Genomic DNA, 17,599 nt, shown 5'->3' with positions numbered 1-17,599 from the left:
GGGAGGTGGGGGGGAGGTCCATCAGCTGCTGCAAAACCTGAAAAAGCAAGGGGCCCGCCCAATACTGGGGTACAACCTCCTGCATTGAGACTTGATCTGCCAAAAAAATAAATCAATAAATAAATGAATGTGAATTTCCCTTTGGCTCTGGTGCACATTGTCACAAAGTCCTGTGCACTTCTGTCACCTGGGACCGGACCTTGCAAAGGCTGCTGGGAAACCCAGGCTCTGTCAGTGTCTCACTGGTTCTCACAGAGGTGAAAGGACAAAGGGGATCATTCAGCTTTAATCAATGGATCACCTACTACCCTTGGTAGTACACTCCTCCTATTTTGAGGTATATGAAGCTTCACTCTTCCCATCATCCTCTGCTTCACTGTGACTATGGGACGGCACTGTTAGTCATTATACAGCGAGCAGAGAGGGTTTAGCGTAAGGACAGCTTAAGGTTTACAGGCAGAGTTGTGTTATTAAATTAGAATTAGAATTCTACTCTCTATTCAGGCCCTGATGGCTGGACTATTTTTTTTCCTTCCCTGTTTAATTAGATCATTTGCACAAATAGCTTTTCCCTCGAATCGAGTTTATGCGTGTCCTGATAACCTCACATTTCCTTTTTGTGTGAAATTCATGAATTGTTGGTGGTTTTTTTTGAGGGGGAGGGGGGGAAAGGAAGGGTTAACTTGCAGTGGGTGACATGATCAGTCAAAAATGGCACTCAGTAGATGCAACAGTACCTCCCCAGCTTAAAGCTGTTGTATTTTTTTGTTGTGACTTCCAGTCAGATAGAGCAGACAGCCAGAGGACCAGCCCCTGTCCTCCCCCACCAAAAATTCTACAGACTCCCCAGAAACGAAGCTTGTGTGTGCCTTCCGTCCTCTCTGTGATTATACGACGGCAGGTCTCATTTGTCAAGGGGAGTTTCCAGTGCAGTACTACAATACAGACCATTCATTGGGACGGCACCTCACTTGGCCATGCCCCCTTAATGAATTTTCCGCTCTATAGATTCTGTTTGTCTCTGTGGACTGTGACCCAGCTCAATGGAGTTGTCCGTAAACAGCGTCCACAAGGGACCCACGTATCGTGTGTTCATCAGAGCTCAGGTCATTATGCATCAGGATGTCCAGTGTCTGCATTTAACTCTTTTTAACTCCCAGTGAGAAAAAGCCAGAATCTAGGCATCTATATGGGCTCCCTCTCTTTCTCATCCAACACATGTGCTCTACCACCCTGTCCTGTGCTCTGGTGCTTTGAGGGTACAGAGTTGGGCAGGATGGTTGAAAGCTTAAACTCACTGACCCACAGTCATTTAAAGTGGGGTGTTTTTCCCATCTTCCTCTTGGTACTCGTAGGATAAAGGGGCCCCATCTGTGCTACAGCTTGTAGTGTCTATCTGTTGCACAGAGCAAGGTCTTCACATTAGTTATGCGTTCTTATTTTTGACGTGCAACATACTGTATGTGCAATTCCAAAGTCCCCTATCCTTGTACATGATGACATAGCCCTATGTTCAAAACAAATAGATTCACAGCTGTACCTATAAAAGTATTGTACAGGCAGTGCTAGTTTTTTAAAGCAGTGAAATTTCTTTTTCGGACAGAAGTCAAATCTACAAAATCCATAAAAACTTGTAAAAAAAGTGAAAGAGAAACGGGGCCTCGTAGCCACTGTGCAGTGGGCTACGAAAAGGACGGCCCTCTTACTCGCTCCAATTAGAAATCCATATGTGTAATGTGATGATGTCAGTCTGCCGCGGTCATCCGGGGCCGCTCAGGACGGGAGGGATCGATGGCCAAAAGCAGACCGCTATTGATTTTAGTTTGTCGACCTTGGCTGTCGACCGAACCTGAACTTTTTTTTATCCGCGGGGGAAAAGGCTTCTCCGGTTCTGCTGAAGTGTTTGCAGGGTAGGCTTTCCGTCTCCTTCCGTGTTCCGGCTTTTTGAAAAGTGCGTCCGTTCGTCTCCGCACCCTGCCGGACGTATGGAAGCGTGGGCTAGCGCTGAGCTGTTAAGAGCAGCCGAAAGGGGAAGCCGGGGCGGACTGAGCTTGACATCCGGTCCAGGGAACAGGCCTGGGAAGAATTGCCAGTAACTGACCATGCATTGGCTGAATTCGGATAAACCAGTTAATGTTTGGGGTTTGGACTACATGTCCCAGCAGCCCCAAAAGCCAGCAGAGTTGTTGTGCAACCTTTTTTTTCATGGAAAGCCCACTCATGTAGTTGTGGTGTTCATGTGTGAGAAAGTGTCTGCTCAGAGCTGAACTGATGCACACCAGTTAAGACTCTTGTTGTTGATATGTTGTATAACAGTTTTGCTCAGATGATATGTGTTCCTTTATGCTGATCCATGTTGTAGTGGCTGATCCTACCCATTACCCATCAGAGCATATTGATAATTGCGTGTACTCTATATTTATATTATATCCACTGCTGCCAAAAGATTAGCCTTTTGAAGATTAGAAGTGGAATTCTGGAATTTGAATGAAGATTCCGTTGCGATGGCTGCAAGATTGAGGGGAGTGGCTCAGCCAGCAGCTATCGACACTGGGGGCAGAACAGCTGCTTAAACTCTCTTAACCAGCATGGCCCACATAGCAGCATGGGGAATGTGGGTCTGACCGTGTGTGTGTGTGTGTGTGTGCATGTGTGTGCTCAGATGTTTTAGATCTGAAAGTATGGTTAACATATTTTAGATGCCCCAGTCTACAGATATAGGCCCATTTAAGCTCCTGGAATGTTCTGGTCTGGTAGTGGGTGGGGGGGGGGGGGGGTGCTGTGAGTGGAACGCCTGCCCTTGTTCTTCTGCCTCCCGTAAGACCCGCACTGTCTTCTGCCGAGAATTTGACTTGACCTTGCTCTGCATTCTGTCCCATCTGAAGAGGGGATGCCATTTTCTGGAAATGACATCATCCAAGACCCTATACACATGACAGTCCCTTGTCCCTGCTCACAGTGAATAGCACATGGGTATAGTGAGTACACTCTCCCCTGCTGTTTGAGCACCTAGACTATGGGGTCATCCCCAGATTCCATTCCTTATTGAGCATTAGCAGAGTGTCTTGTGTATACTGCTATGTTCATGCACACGTTATCCCTTCCTCTGTGTGTGTGTGTGTGTGTGAGTGTGTAAGTGTGTGTGTGCATGTGCGCGTGCGTGTTTACAATGATGTGCTTTTTCTGCTGAGTTGTGAGTTGTATTCAGTCGTTTTCCCAGGATGCAGTGTTTTAGTCCAGGGCATTTGCTCTTCTACAGAAAGACAAGGACAACTCTACCCATCTGAAAGCACCCCTCCCTGTCCAATGCTGTAGTTTGTAGCGAGCTGGGAAACGGTCGGTGTGCTTTCCACCACACTGACGCCAGATTTACAGTGGAGCATCCGTTTGTTTTGTTCTTTCGCTGCGGGACGTCAGACGTTGCGCCTTTTGACCGCACCTCTGTCTCTGGACCAATGAGCTGCTCAGATTGTCTGGGGTCAGCACCCTATCGTTAGCGGGCTGCCCTCGCTTCATGTGGTGGGTGTGCCCAGCACCAAAAGACTCGTGCATTAACTAGCCAGCACGAGAGCATGGGAGACTGCAGCTGATCTTATGTCTTTCAAACCGTAGTACGGGAGGCCGAAGTCGGGTGGAAATTCCACTGATGAGCGCTGGCATACCTGGGAAGACAGAGTAACAGCATGTGCTGAAGTATATTTGATCAATTCCTGTCCTTCCCAGAAGTCTTCAGTTGTGATGCTGCTGACGCATGCTTTTATGACTTTAAATAATACAGTTGTTTTAAGCAGTTATTGAGTTTTTGTCCGAATGCTTGTAGTTAACAAATCTTTGTTTTCGTAGGTTACCTGATATTAATAATATGACAGTTCCACAAATATTGAAACACCAAATATATTGAATACGGCATAAATATTGTTTCATAACAATCCTTCAATTAAAAACGATTGTAAATAAATAACATTAATGCTACTCGCAGTCCCAACCTAGAATAATCCAGGATTGGTGGTGCACGTCAGGAACAGTTTTTGTTAGCTAGCTACCTAACCAACTAACTAGTGCTTGCTTGCTAGCCAGCAACCAGACAGTTTAAAGGCCTTAATGTTACTCATGATACCCATATGCTTGCAGTCTTCTGTGAGTATCAGGAATAAATCTATTAAGTGTAGTCCAAAGGCTATTGCCAATAAAACAACAAGAGTCCATTTTCAGATTTTGTTCTTTCAGTCCTCACACAGTTAATGCTTAAAATGGAATCCACGCCAAATCATTCCAGTGTAAACATAGCCTGTTTTCTCTTGCTTATTTTATAGTGTGAGGATATTCAGAGGGAATTTCTCATTAATATTCAATAGTCAGATATACAATGAAAATTCAGTGGGTGTGTCAGACCAACATTGCATGCAGGTCTGAATCTGGATATGATTTGAGTGCATAAAACATGCTTAAGTCTGCTCTTAATTCTCCAAATCAGGATTACTGTTGTATTATCAAATATTATGTCCCAATACTATACTTTTAACATTTCTGATGATTGAAAAAGTGGGAGTGGGTTCATAATAGTAAAATAATAATCAAGTGAATTATTACCTAACCGCGTAGTGTTTTATTTACAGTATACATGTGATGGCCTGTCATAAAATATTGAATATATTTAATGGTAGTTTGGTAGTGTTGAACATGACAAAGCACAGCAGTTTTTATGTTGGTTGTATCTTTGGCGATAATCACCTGTTGCTGCTGATTTTGTTGTTCTTTTTGTACATGCAAAGGTTCATAGTTGCCAGCATGCTTATTGTTATCATAAAAAAGAGAAACCTCAAGGACTATTGTCTGGTTCCTGAATATAATTGTAATTCTTCACAGTTAACATATGGGCACCTGTCGTTTTCGAGTCCCCGTAGATCTGTGCGATTTACAGACGAGCTGCGATAGGTTGACGAGTCCTGCTCTGGTTTCAGACCACGCTCCTTTATCCCGGCTGCGGTGTGGAGACGGCTCTCGCCGCGGTGAGATCACCGTCGACGCGAGTCAGGTGACCCGCCGCCTCCCGTCCTTCTCCTAGCAGCTTTTGTCGTAGTCCGCTTTGTTCCGGTCATCATCGTGTAAATGAAACGGAATATCAGAAATCTCTATTTCTAGTTTGGGGGGGGAGCTGTTGCTGCATGCTCCGACACGTATTGTAATTATAGGATAGAATCTTGTTTTGTGTTATTGTGGGGGGTTTTATTTCTCTGAAAGATTTCAGCCTAACCTCACTGACTCACTCATTTTTGATCTTCGAGCGCGAAAGGCAGGGGTTTAAGAAGAGGGGCGAGGCGGGAGTGCGATGCTGCCGTCGATTTTGTTTCGCGTTCTGCAGCCTCCTCGCTCGCTCGCTCGCTCACCCTCCCCCCCCCCCCCCCCCCACCACACACCCCCCCTGCCCCCTCTTTGTGCAGTGCTCGCAGTGAGTCAATTTGCCTCCTACCACCCTCTAGTGTTACATCACATGAAATAACACTTTCAGTGCAGATTTAATTAGGATGACATCATTTCACACGTTCGCATTCGCCAGCTAAATATAAACACCATTGTAGAACATGTTTCTCCGTAGGCGTTGGTCTCTCTTGGATTTTTTTTCTCTTTTTTTCATCTTTGTTCCTGCGAAGCAAGAAAACTTTTCCTTTTTCTCAACCCCCACCCCTCACCCACCTGACAGTGAGAAAATTAGCATATGAAATAAATGGTGTCGGATTCCTTTTTTTAATCTCGAGAAAAGAAAGGGAAAAGATTCTCGCTCTGCTCTGCTGCTGCTGACTGAGCCCGCGTGCAGCAGGGACTGAGAAATATGTGCTCAGAGTCGGAGTGCTACAGTCCCGATTTGGGTTCTGTCCGACCCTCGATTCCATCATCGGACAACTTTTCATCCCTTACTTTGGTGGTATAGAGGTGTAAACACGGACTCTGAACCACAATGTATCTTTATACCCCCCCCCCCCACCACCACCACCACCATATCAAACCCTGTTAGGGAGTGGTACGATTTCATACCTCCAAATATGAAATTTCATTTTTATGAACAGTATAGTACTTGCAATGATAGAGCAAGACAAATAGCTATGGCCATGTATGCGAGCAGAACGTGCAACACAATTTGACTTACATCTTCCTTAGTGAAAATTGTGAGAGGTAACACAAACTTTTAGGGTTTGTTGACTGAAACGAGACTGCATGTCCTTCAGATACAAACATAGTTTGTGTGTGTGTGTGTGTGTGTGTATGTTTGTGTGTGTGTGCGTGCGCTTAGATTTACAGGTTTGGGGGCCTCACTCGTCAATCAAGTGTATGTGCAGTGTTTTGTGGGATACTGGAGGGCTATAAGGGATTTAGTGATCAGTGGTGTGCTGAGATATTCACTGACTGTCACTAAATATGTCTGTGGTCACAGCCATCTCTGGTTTCCTGTGGTCTAAAGCTGGGAAACCGCTTGTCTTGGTGTGGCTTATATGTGCATTTTCTGTGCAGGGTACTTAGTATTTTCCCATTGCTACCACATTGGGAGCATCTTTTTGACCAGTTAGACTGGGTCCAGTTAGCCAACAGAGGAGCCGAAAGAACTTTATACCGCAGTTGCAAAACAGAAAATGGATCCATGTTGTTGAGGGACAGTGGGTTCATGGCGTAGCAGGTATTCAGAAAGTGCTGTGATTCGGGAGGGGCGCAGACAAGCACGTGTTCTCCTCCAAAGCATGCGACGCCAAGCACCACATCTTACTCCTGCACGGAGATGAGCCCGGAGGAAGACGCTTCACGTGCAGCTGCGCAGGTGTGCTCGCAGGTATCCCATGCGACGCGGGTCCCTGCTGTCTGGGCCTTCCGTATCCCCGGGCGACGCTGCCACCGATTACGCATCACCCTGTGGACCCACCGGGCCACGGTCGGCGCTGCCACGGTCCGCTTCCGGACCACCGGGCCCATCCACGCACCAGAACAAGAATCAGGAGCCTCGGCCAGATGAGTCAGCAGCAGCTGTGTTTTTGTATTGTAATCCAGATAAGGTCTAGCTTTGGGTTTAGCGCCCCTGGTTGATCTCCAGGCCTGTCACACCCACAGTGATTAACGCTCCCCCATCATCCCTGGAGTGTAAAGACATCCCAGCCCGCAACTATTATTATTACAACTCCTGTACTGCAAGGTTGCGTGAGGTCATGGTGAATTACAGCACTGTCATGGTTTTGACTATGATTCTCTTTAAGCCCCCTGATATCACAACTGTCCATAACACTCTGACCCCAATTTTTTTTAAGCCCAGAGGAACCCCCAGGAGATATTCGTGCGGTTTTTTGCCCCGGAGAAACCACCTGTTCAACGTTGGAGAAGTGTGGGGTCCCTAAAGGAAGTGGGTGTAGAATAAAACCCCCTGTGTTTGCGTAGCCGTGGCCACACCTGTCTGTCCTTTGTCAAACAAGGGAGAGGGAGACGCCATTTTGTTCTTATCCTGATCCTGATCTTTAGCTTTAGCACTAAACATTGAAACTGGAGACAAAAAAAAACAAATGCAACTTTTTTTTTGTTGCTTGTTTGGTTTAGTATTTTTTGTAGCTGTAAATGAGTGACCAGGGGAAGGGTCAGAACCTCACTGACCCTGCCTTGTTGTTCGCTGTCTTTTCCCGTGGGAAAATGGGTCAAGACATGGAAAGACTGCAATGTCCCTTTTTGTTGTTGTTGTTGTTGTTGCTTCTGGGAGGTGTGACTAATCGCGAATAGGCCACTTGGCTATTTTCTTTTTTGCTCTGTGTGGAGGGGTGTGCTGGGAAGATGAGTTTGGTGGGAGAAGTTCAGAAGCCCTTTGTGAGGTTAAGAACATGTGAGAACATCCTGAGGAAGCACTGATTTTATTTCAGTGGCGTGGCATGTGAATGGACAATGCTTTCTGGGTCAGGCCCTCAAAAATGTGTTTGACAGCCAGTCTCGGGCTCAAGTTACACCCCCCCCCCCCCCCCAAAAAAAAGCTCTACCCTGTACAGTTTGGCATTAAACTGCCCCCCCCCCCCACCCCATTGTCACTCACCTGGGCGTGTGGTTGTCCTGCAGAACGTAGCGGTGTTGAGTGAGCTTTGCTCTGGACCTGGTGCTGCTAACACTTCCAGAGCCTGAACACAAACAGGGCTCAGGTCAGTTTGGTCAGTCAGACAGACAGGCAGCACACTGAGGAAGAGGACATCCTCTTGGATTGGACACAATGTTTTTTTGTTTTTTTTTTAAGGGGGGTGGAGGTGGAATTGAGTAGAGCTTCTACAAGTCATGCTTATAGAATCTAGAGCATGTGATTGCTGTAATTAAGTAAAGCGTTTGTGTGTGTGTGTGTGTGTCCTCTGCAGCACATTGGGGGAGGGGAGTGCTTTACACAGACCCTCGCCCCCTCCCAGGACCACTCACAGATGACCACCCAGCCCCCCCCGCCCCCTCCTCTTCACACCCACTTGTCGTATTAACAGCTTTGTCGCAAGCGCTGATCTGATCCCAGCTCTCTCCAGCCGGGGACTGCTTCCCTGCGCGATGATGTCATCGCAGAGTGACGGCAAGCCGGCCTGGACAAACGGCGAGGGGAAAAAGCGGAGCGAGCGCTCGGAGCGTGAAAGAGGGGGTCCACTTAATGTCGTTTTAATTCCGCCCCGCGTCGAACGCTACGGAGGCTCCTGCCCTATCCCGGGGTAATTAACGCTGCCCTGGCTCCTCAGCTTTGACCCCCCTCCCCAGGGGGGAGGGTTCTGGGCTCTGTCCTCTTCTAATTAGATAACAAAGAGATCCCGCCCACCCCAGCCCCCACTGCCACATATGCTCACAGCACCCTGGGCTGAGGCTGGGGGAGAGCACGCCTTCGCACGCGCTCATCTGACACATGACAGCGGAGAGGAGGTGCCGGGGTGGGGGTGGGGACAACAGGCTGTGCCGTTGGTTCGAGGTGGGGAGGGGTGTCGGTTGGGGGAAGGGGGCCCGGTTGGACGTGCTTTTGCTGAGTCTAGCATGCAACGCACCAGCCTCAATTTTTCATGAGCAGGGAGCGAGCGAGCGAGTGGGGGAGAGAGAGAGAGGGTTAGGGAAAGGGAAAAGGAAAAAAAAAAAGAAAAAACTGGCGTAACAAGCAACCGAGGAACCGGAGGGAGCAACTGGGATGCGTTGCCATGACGACCGGTTCAGGAGGCCGCCCACTAGCTTGTGTGCGTGTGCGCGCGCGCGCGTGTGTGTGTGTGTGTGTGTGTGTATGTATGCATGCATGCATTGCATGTGCGTGCGCGCGTGTGTCTGTGTGTGTGTCAGTGGGCATTACTGAGGGAGGGAGCTTTCCGAAAAAAAAAAAAAAAAACAGTGTCTGCCGAGCCTCGACGTGATTGGTCACACCTCTCTTGTCTTTGTGTGGACCGGAGCATGCTGGGTAAAAGCCCAGAGTGAATGCTCATTTGTCTGAAGACTGCAGCTGAAGAGCTGCCTTTGAATATGCTGGGGTTTGGCAGGGGAGTCTGAGGAACGGCCAAGGTACTGAATATCTTATTTCTCTCTCTCTCTCTCTCCCTCCCTCTCTCTCATTCTCTCTCCTCCCTCTCTCTTATCCTCCCTCTCCTTTTGGGCGCACGTTAATTAGACGCCGCTACACGGCGCTGACGGAACGCATTGTGAAACGCTGGGGGGTGGGGCCGGATTGGAGGTGCGCTGTGGACAAAGAGCGCTGGCTGCGCGCGGGACTGTTTACTACTGCGCGTCCTGCGTGGATTTCTCAAAACGAGTCGCTCTCTGCAGCAGAGCGAGCAACTCTGCAATAAAAGCCAGGAACAATTTCAGATCACGCTGTATCCCCCCCTCCTCCCCTCCTCCCCTCCTCTCCTCTCCCCTTCCCTTCTTTTGGAAGCCCCCCCCCCCCCTTCCAGCCTGTTACGTCCTCTCAGGTTGCGGCGGCTTCCGGAAGCTTCCGCTGTCTGTCCTGCTGGCGTGAACGTGAGCGTGGTTCTCTCGGGGGGTGGGGGGGTGGGGGTATTATGAGCTCGCCCCACTGTCCTCCTTTTTAAACGAGGCCCGTGTGGCCGTCCGCTAGTTCAGTCGCTCGTAGGAGACACACGCGGCTGTGTGTTTTCAAAGTGCCCGCATCCCCCACTCCCTCCTTCACTCTCTCTCGCACTCCCCCTCTTTACCTCTGTCTCTCTCGCCGTCGTGGCAACGCAGCGGGGAAGGTGCGACAGCTTGGAGTTGAACGCTCTTGCTTCCCTCCCAGGAGTAACAAAGTGTAAAATCCCATGGTTCCATATCTCTCTCTCTCTCTCTCTCCCCTCTCCCTCCCTCTCCGGCATGAATGAGGTCATTTCCTCCACCATCTCATCTGCGTATCATGTCTTCTCTGCAGAGAGGTGTGTGTTTGAGAGTGTGTGTGTGTGCGCGCGGCATCTTGAGGCATGTTTTAGGAGCGTTGTGGATTTGAGACCTTCTTGTATACCCCTGCCCCCCATCCCCTTCCCCCAACCTTTTATTTATCATCTGTTTTCTCCCCTTCTCGTCTTTGCCTGTGCAGTTGTCAGGGTGGTTGCTGGTGAGAGGTATTGTGTGTGTGCGACATACACTCGTTAGGAACTCAGTGACTGCGTCCCATGCAGTGTGTACGTTGCTGACATAATACACAAACTCGGGAACCTGTTTCTGCGTTTGTACTGGCAGCAGATGCGTTACTTTGGTAGAGCTATAGGTGAAAGGCCAGTTTCTAATGTTGTGTCATTTGTTTCTGGATCTTGGTGATAGTCCGTCGTATTCCTCACTATAGCAGCAGTCCCCGGGGGAAAATTATATCCAAGAATGGCCAGTGTTCCTTTTACCACCATTTCAGGAGCTTGATGCTGTCAGGACTAACGGGCTAAATGCTGGCTATTTTGGAAACCCCTCCCAGGTTTTAATAATGAAATCTATTTTAAGGACTGGTTTGAATCAGATGGTTTGTGTGGAAGACTAGCTTGAGCAAAAACATGTGGCACCTAAATGTCAAACTGTGACTAACATCTGTTGCGAGGGTGTATGTGTGTGTTTGCGGGTGTGTGTGTGTACTAGCACGTGCGTGTGTGTGTGTGTGTGTGTGTGTGACATTACATTGCTTGGCTCCAGGTTTATTGCAGGTCTGTTTATATTAATGTCACTGAACAAGTATTCTCTGGTCTGCCTCACATATTAAGCACATGCTTTCAGACTTCTTAGCTATCGAAGTGGGTTGAAAGAGTTTTAGACTGTGCTGTTGAGGTTGGAGAGTTCTCCATGCTAACGCTAGCCTCATTTTACATGCTATTTTGTGGAAACGGCCTACCATTGCACTTTTTTTGGTTCAAACACTACTCACCTGTCTATCACATCTTACTTGAACATCCCTGTGACTGAAACAGGTCCATTTGTTCTATATGGGGAAACGGAGGTAGCAGAGTTAAAGGATTATATTTAGTCTGCTATGAGAAAGTATGTACTATAGTAATGTTCAGTTGGTCCACGTGTGTCCATTTGATTCTGCTTCCCTGTGCAGATCTCTGGTAGACCTGCAGTAAAGGTAAAACTGTCTGCTCAGTCTAAAAAAGTCTTTTAAAAAAAAAGAGCTTTGGAAAGCATTTTCTGATGGTCGTAAGGACCTGGTAAATCCATTGTCTGATTCACATCATCATACTCAAAGTGTCTTGGAAATGTCCTCCTGTCTTGCTGACACAAAGTTGCAGCTGTGGTGGATTACGGGTGCAGGAAGTGTAGCTTGGGCGGGCATCAGTATGGAAAGTGTCGTTTAAAAATGCATGTCAATACAGGAAGTGTGAGTGCTTGGGTGTCAGTACAGGAAGTGTAGTTTAAGTGGGACGTGTGTACAGGAAGTGTGGCTCCTGTGGTCATGACTACAAATTCAAAGTCACTTCACTGTGGCAATGCGATAATTCTCAGGCTGCAGTTTCGTTTTGCCTTGCATTCACTACTTTGTATTTATTCTCTTATGCCTTCTCTCCTCCGTTTTATACGTCTTACACGACCGTCTCGCCTTCCTTCATCCCACCTGTCATCCCTCTCCTGTCCTACCCATTCGCTCTCCTTTTCTCTCCCCTCATCACTCTCTCATTTTGGAACGGGGAAGTTGCACGAGGCCGATCAAGTACACTCCGTCCAGATGACCCCCCCTCCCTCTTCAAAATCAATACGCCTTTCAAACGCGTCGCCTCGTCGCCCGCTGTCTGCGTGTGGTGACGTGCCGACGCGCTCCTTGTTCCCAGCGCTCGCCTGGATGAGTGTGTGTTAAAATGGAGAATGGGGAACGGTGTCCTGGTGTCCCAGGCATCAGAGCCTTTATAGACACCTGCATTATTCCGAGGTTTAAGAGTTAAACATTAGCGCCCTGTGAATTACTGTACACGGATGGCGCAGAGCAAGGACATGCCCGTAATCAGAATTGTAAGGGCCTCTGTAAAACCGAAAGATTTGATCAGAAATGAGAAAGGTGCAGCTTCAATTCTTTAACAGGAACTTTAGACTTAAGTCTTGATCGTATCAAGATTCCTGCTGAGAGCACTTCTCACATAATTCCTGAAAAGGGTGTCAACGTGTTGTTTATTAGTTATATTAATTAATCGCATATAGTGCAGACCACTTCACAAGCTCCAAGCTGGTTTTAGTTAGGCTTCAGCCGACAGGCAGACAAACTTCCTTTAGCACAGTTCTTTTCACATTTTCTCAACTGAAGCGCTTATTTATTTTCTGTGAATACTGTATCAATTATTGGCATATCGTGCACACTACTTCATAAGAAAACCAGTCATTTGTGTGCTGTGACCACGTTTGTGTAGGCCTGTATTCTGGGAAACTCACAATACAACGTGACCCAGTCTACACTCTGCAAAGCTGGGGTTAGCTGCACTGCTAGGCAGCTAGCATGCGTTGCTTATGCCTTTGTGGTGATTGCAGAGGTGACAGGGCTCTGATGAGCAGTGGTGTGTCTTGTTGGGCCAACACTGATCGATTCCCCCTGGTATATCAGTTCCCCCTTGAGTGTATGAACTGGCCCTAAACTTCGCCTTTTTCTTTTTCACATATCGGTTGAATTATTATTTGTCTTAAAATACAGGTAAACCCGGCTGAAACAGCCTCATGAGGCTAAAACAGCTTGTTTTGTTGGAAAAGAACGATGTCAGTCTCTATATATGTGTGTGTGTGTGTGTGTGTGTGCAAGTGGTGTGTGTTGGACATGTGTGCGTGTACAGGTCTGTGAGTGTGTGTGTGTGTGCAGGTAGACTGTGTGCGTGTGTACGTGTGTCTGTGCATCCGTGTGTGATTTCATTGCAAGCGCATTCCAGCATGAGCCCTGCTCGCACAAAATGGAAAACATTCGGCCTCTGCCCTTTCATCCAGTTTGCAATTCATGGAATGTCAGAGGTGAACCTCCTCTCATTGGCCTTCATGTCTGAGGCACTGTCACTGCAGGAGCCAATCGGAGAGCTCCATGGGTCCCACAGCTATATACAGTGCCGGGGGGCACAACACTTAGTCCCTGAACGCTAGGTTTGAACCCCACATGCGGTTATTGGGTTATGCTTTTGAGCACCAGGTTGTCAAGTACTGTCAGCAACACTGGATAAGCATGCCTGTAGACCTAAAGGTTAAATAATTTACTTGGTCAGGGGAGGCTGTCTTAACATGGCAACATAATGGAAACTGTATGTTGATATATAAATACAGAAAGTACAGCCTTTGGTGCTGAGCCCTCATCAGAAGGTCTTTGTGAAGCCTCACAGAAGCTTGATTTATTGCTGAAAGGAAACAAATGAAAATAAGCAAGACATTTACAGACTTTTCTTACCATTTTTTCATTAATAGAAATTTTCCTTACTGGATTCTGGAGTTACTGCTAGATGGTTAAATTATGCCTCTTTCTCAATGAAAGCTGCATTTAGAGCCTGGACACCACATGTGGAGCTTGCTGATGCCGATTGCTGTAATGTGGAACTGCTTGATACACTTGCAGACTTCCTGATCACCAGGGCCCATTACTCAGAGTTCATTGCTAAAAATACTTATGATGAAAAAATAAACAGAGAAGCAAACAAGGCATACTTTTATAACCCAAGAGGAGTTTTAACCAATTACTTTGCAGTGCCATGGTGGTCACTCTGTCGGCAAGGCCAATTACCTTCAGGCTAAGGACCGTAGTCCAATTAAAGGCTAGAACATCGGTCAAATCCCAGGAGAGCTGGTGGGAGTGGCACTCTCACTCCCTAATGGGTTACCTTAGGTTAAACCCATGGGAGATATCAACTGCTGGCTCCAAAGAGAAGTGTGGCGTCACCAAATAAGTTTAGCAGCTCCTCATGTTCGTTACCTTTCCCTTATGTCAGGTGTGTAAACTGGCACTGAATTTGAAAAACTATTGAGTGCAAGCAACACTTGCACACAGCAAAAAAGTATGTCTTAACAAGTGTTTTATTCTTGTAAGTAGTCTTAAAATCTTTTTTTTCTCTCAAGTAGAGAATATTACCTTGTTTTTATGTTACTGTTTCCTTCACAAGTGAATTTTCCTTACCTCGTTGGGAAAATCTTGAAATGAGTCGATCTGTTTCAACTCTGGCTATATTGTTTGTCCTACTTAGCAAAAATAATAAAATATAAGTAAGATTTTAAGTCTAGACATAAGACTAAAATTTCTTGAGTTGACTTATTTATTTGGTTTTTGCAGTGCAATATGTATCTGTATTTGAGCCAGCTGTCTAAGGTTACTTGTGGCGGTGGAGTCTCTGACTTTACTGTTGGCTCTGAGTTTGACTTCATGGTAATGCCATGAAATGAGCTGTCTGGTGTGTCGTGGATGCTTACGCCCGCGGTTTACGCACACGGGTCGATGCTGCAGCTCGCGCTTGCCTATGCCGGCTGGTTCATTCGGTGCTCTCATGCCGCTGAGTTCGGGCTCAGACCGTTGTGCTGTAGCCTGACCTCACTTTGCAAGCCATGCCCCCGATACTGGAGCGTCAGCACCTCCCACCGCATCCTGCGGATCTCCTTCATTCAGCCCTTTCTCCAGGGTGACTTTCACTCTCCGCCCTGTTCCTCCAATCCCCACTGTGTCCCCCAGGTCTTCTCCACGAGCCCCACCGCGATGGGGGTGCCTGCCCATTGCCAGCACAGCTGTTTAAGACAAGGTCACACACACACGCGGGCGCCGTTGTCCTGTCGCTGTCTCTGATTGGCTGCTCACCTCCCGTCCTCCAGTGTCCAAAGCCAGTGTACTGCTGGCTGTCCCAGGCTGCTGGTGTGGTTGGCACACCAGCACGCCCTGCACTCTCTTGCATCTCGATGCTTCTTTTATTTTCTTTCTTTCTAGATTCATTTCCATCACTTTCTCCATCCACATGCTTTGCCTGCACCCCACTTTACCTTTCATTTATCTCTCAGTTCTTGTATCCTACGATCTATCCTTTCAGTCACATCTCCCTGTCCTTCTTCTTTTCACTGTCACTCTCTTTCTATCACTTTTCTCCCTCTTCCTCCTATAGCGTCCCCTCTGATGGTTCAACCAACCTTGAGCTGCTTCACTGAGACACCCCGGACAGTCAAACCTTTAGCTGCCAGACTAACATTACTGGCTTCCTGTTCCCCCTAGCATCCCTGACTGTCTCTAGGCCTTCTTTACACAAGCCCTTTGCCAGTGCCAGCGGTAATGAGCCCTGTCTTGTGCTGGGTGGCCCTCATCTTTCCGCTTCCCACTTCCTTGGTTGTTCTGGCCACAGGTTCTCATTGCTGCAGGCCTTAGTGTGCCAGGGTATGCGTGTGAAAGCTGTTTACCCTTTTAAGGCATAAGATTATAAATATGATCAGTTAAGAACATAAGAATGCTGATGTAACAATTTGTTTGGTCAATCTGGTACTTGAAAGCAATGGAGTTCTAGAACACTTGCTTGGAATTTTGAAAAACATTCCAAAAAGCCAACTCTTCAATTAGGTCCCGGTTACTGGTGGAAGAACGCTATGTCCTTCTTGGCTGTGAATGGAAGGGAGGATACACTGGACAGCTGGGCTCAGGGAGCTGTACACAGGGAGACAGCCAATGATTTTTTCTCATTGGCTGAAGACTGGGAAAAGGTTCCCAACCCATTATCTGCTTTCGTAAGGGCCCAGAATTACTGCCCAAATTGGTGATAGTGTTTCACCTTTTCTAAAGTGTTGAAAGACCATGTAGCCTCTCCTAAAAGTGTATGCACTCTGTCAAAAATGTGGAAAGCGCACCGAGGTTGATTCTGGGTGAAACTCCATTCTGATGAATTGTCCATAGTCAGAGACATAGGAAGGGAAGCTTCTGTGGTCTCCTACGGTGCTGTCAGTGCTGCTGTGGCCATGTTGATACAGTCTGTGATACATACTGTAAGCTGTTACTGTTTGGGAATCATTCTTGCCATTTTCTTTGCATTGTTATTTGATAATTATCCAGAAATACACTTAATTTAATTAATAACAGGGAGGAGCCATGGATGAAAGCATGACACAATTGTTGGGAGGCGCAGTCAGCTTCATTGTTCATGCATTTTCTTTCCTTTTCCTGTGGCTTCTGTTTCTCGTCTCTGGGATATTTAAGCCCTTGTCCAATAAATTTAGTCTGTGTCCTGCCATCTCTTCTGTGACAAATTAGACAGTGTCTCTTTCTTTTGGGGGGGGGGGGGGGGGGGTGTCCGGGAGGAGGAGGAGACTCAAGTTGAATCTGTGCAGGTTTGAGACAGGAGTCGATCCTGTGGAGCCCATATAAGGCATCCCCTTTTTCACTTTCGCTCAGCACAGTGCAGAAAAAATCCACATTACAAACGAAAGCCAGGAAATGGTGAACGCAGAAATATTTATGGGTGATGTGTGAAAGATATTGTTTCAGGTTTTCCAAATAATAATGCCAGGTACTACATGCATTTCAGATTGTTGCTTTCTAATTAAAGTAGCACCATTTGTATAGCAGTCTGATTTGTGGAATTTGGTGAAGGCCACTAGCTGATGTCATAATCTTGCGACTATTACAATATAATGTGAATTTTTGATTTTAAATAACTTGTGGGGTTGTGCAGATGAAGTGAACTGTTCGGAGTATATTTTTGGATTAAATTCTTGGATAATCTTAAAGGTATTACCAAGAAAAGGTTAATTGTATAGTGGTATTCACTTTTTTTTGATTTGTTGGTTTGTTCAGATATTGTATTGATTATAAATGGGTCTTCTGTGCCTCGGGGTTGATATTGTATATTTGTATTCATTTGCATTAACGCTGATGTTCTCCACTTCTAAGTTGCTCCAGATAAGAGTTTCTCCTGAGTGATTGAAATGCAGTGCAATGTAATATAAAGTTCTGCTTGTCACTGTCAACTTTGGAAACACATTTTCGTGATTCTCGTGTCTTTTTAACAACAAATCCATCGTGTCACAGTGAAGAGAGAATCTTACACCTTGTTATCCCGAGGTTACCTAGGTGACAGGGGCATTGCTTGGGTTGGGGCTGAGGAGAAGTCACGTAACATGGCTTCAAAGTGTAATGGAGGTATTAGGGAAGGGTATTTACAAGGGAGAACGCGCTCTTGCTGCACTGAGTATGACACAT

The 17,599-nt window shown here is 47.0% G+C and overlaps 1 protein-coding gene across 3 annotated transcripts in view; it reads left to right on the top strand.

Annotated features, from left to right (window-relative positions):
• Positions 1-17,599, top strand: part of stox2a (storkhead box 2a) — a 78,494-nt gene that overhangs the window by 40,995 nt on the left and 19,900 nt on the right. The window contains exon 1 of one of the 3 annotated variants that reach the window (XM_035418903.1): positions 8,910-9,519. The exons of the other annotated variants lie outside the window; for them this stretch is intronic. The gene's annotated coding sequence lies outside the window, so the exon portion shown is untranslated. Of the gene's footprint in view, positions 1-8,909; positions 9,520-17,599 lie in introns of those variants that run through there. 3 annotated transcript variants of the gene reach the window in all.

Source organism: Anguilla anguilla, chromosome 5 (assembly GCF_013347855.1).
Source record: "Anguilla anguilla isolate fAngAng1 chromosome 5, fAngAng1.pri, whole genome shotgun sequence".
Taxonomy (NCBI): Eukaryota; Metazoa; Chordata; class Actinopteri; order Anguilliformes; family Anguillidae; genus Anguilla; species Anguilla anguilla.
This window is presented reverse-complemented; position numbering and strand designations above follow the sequence as displayed.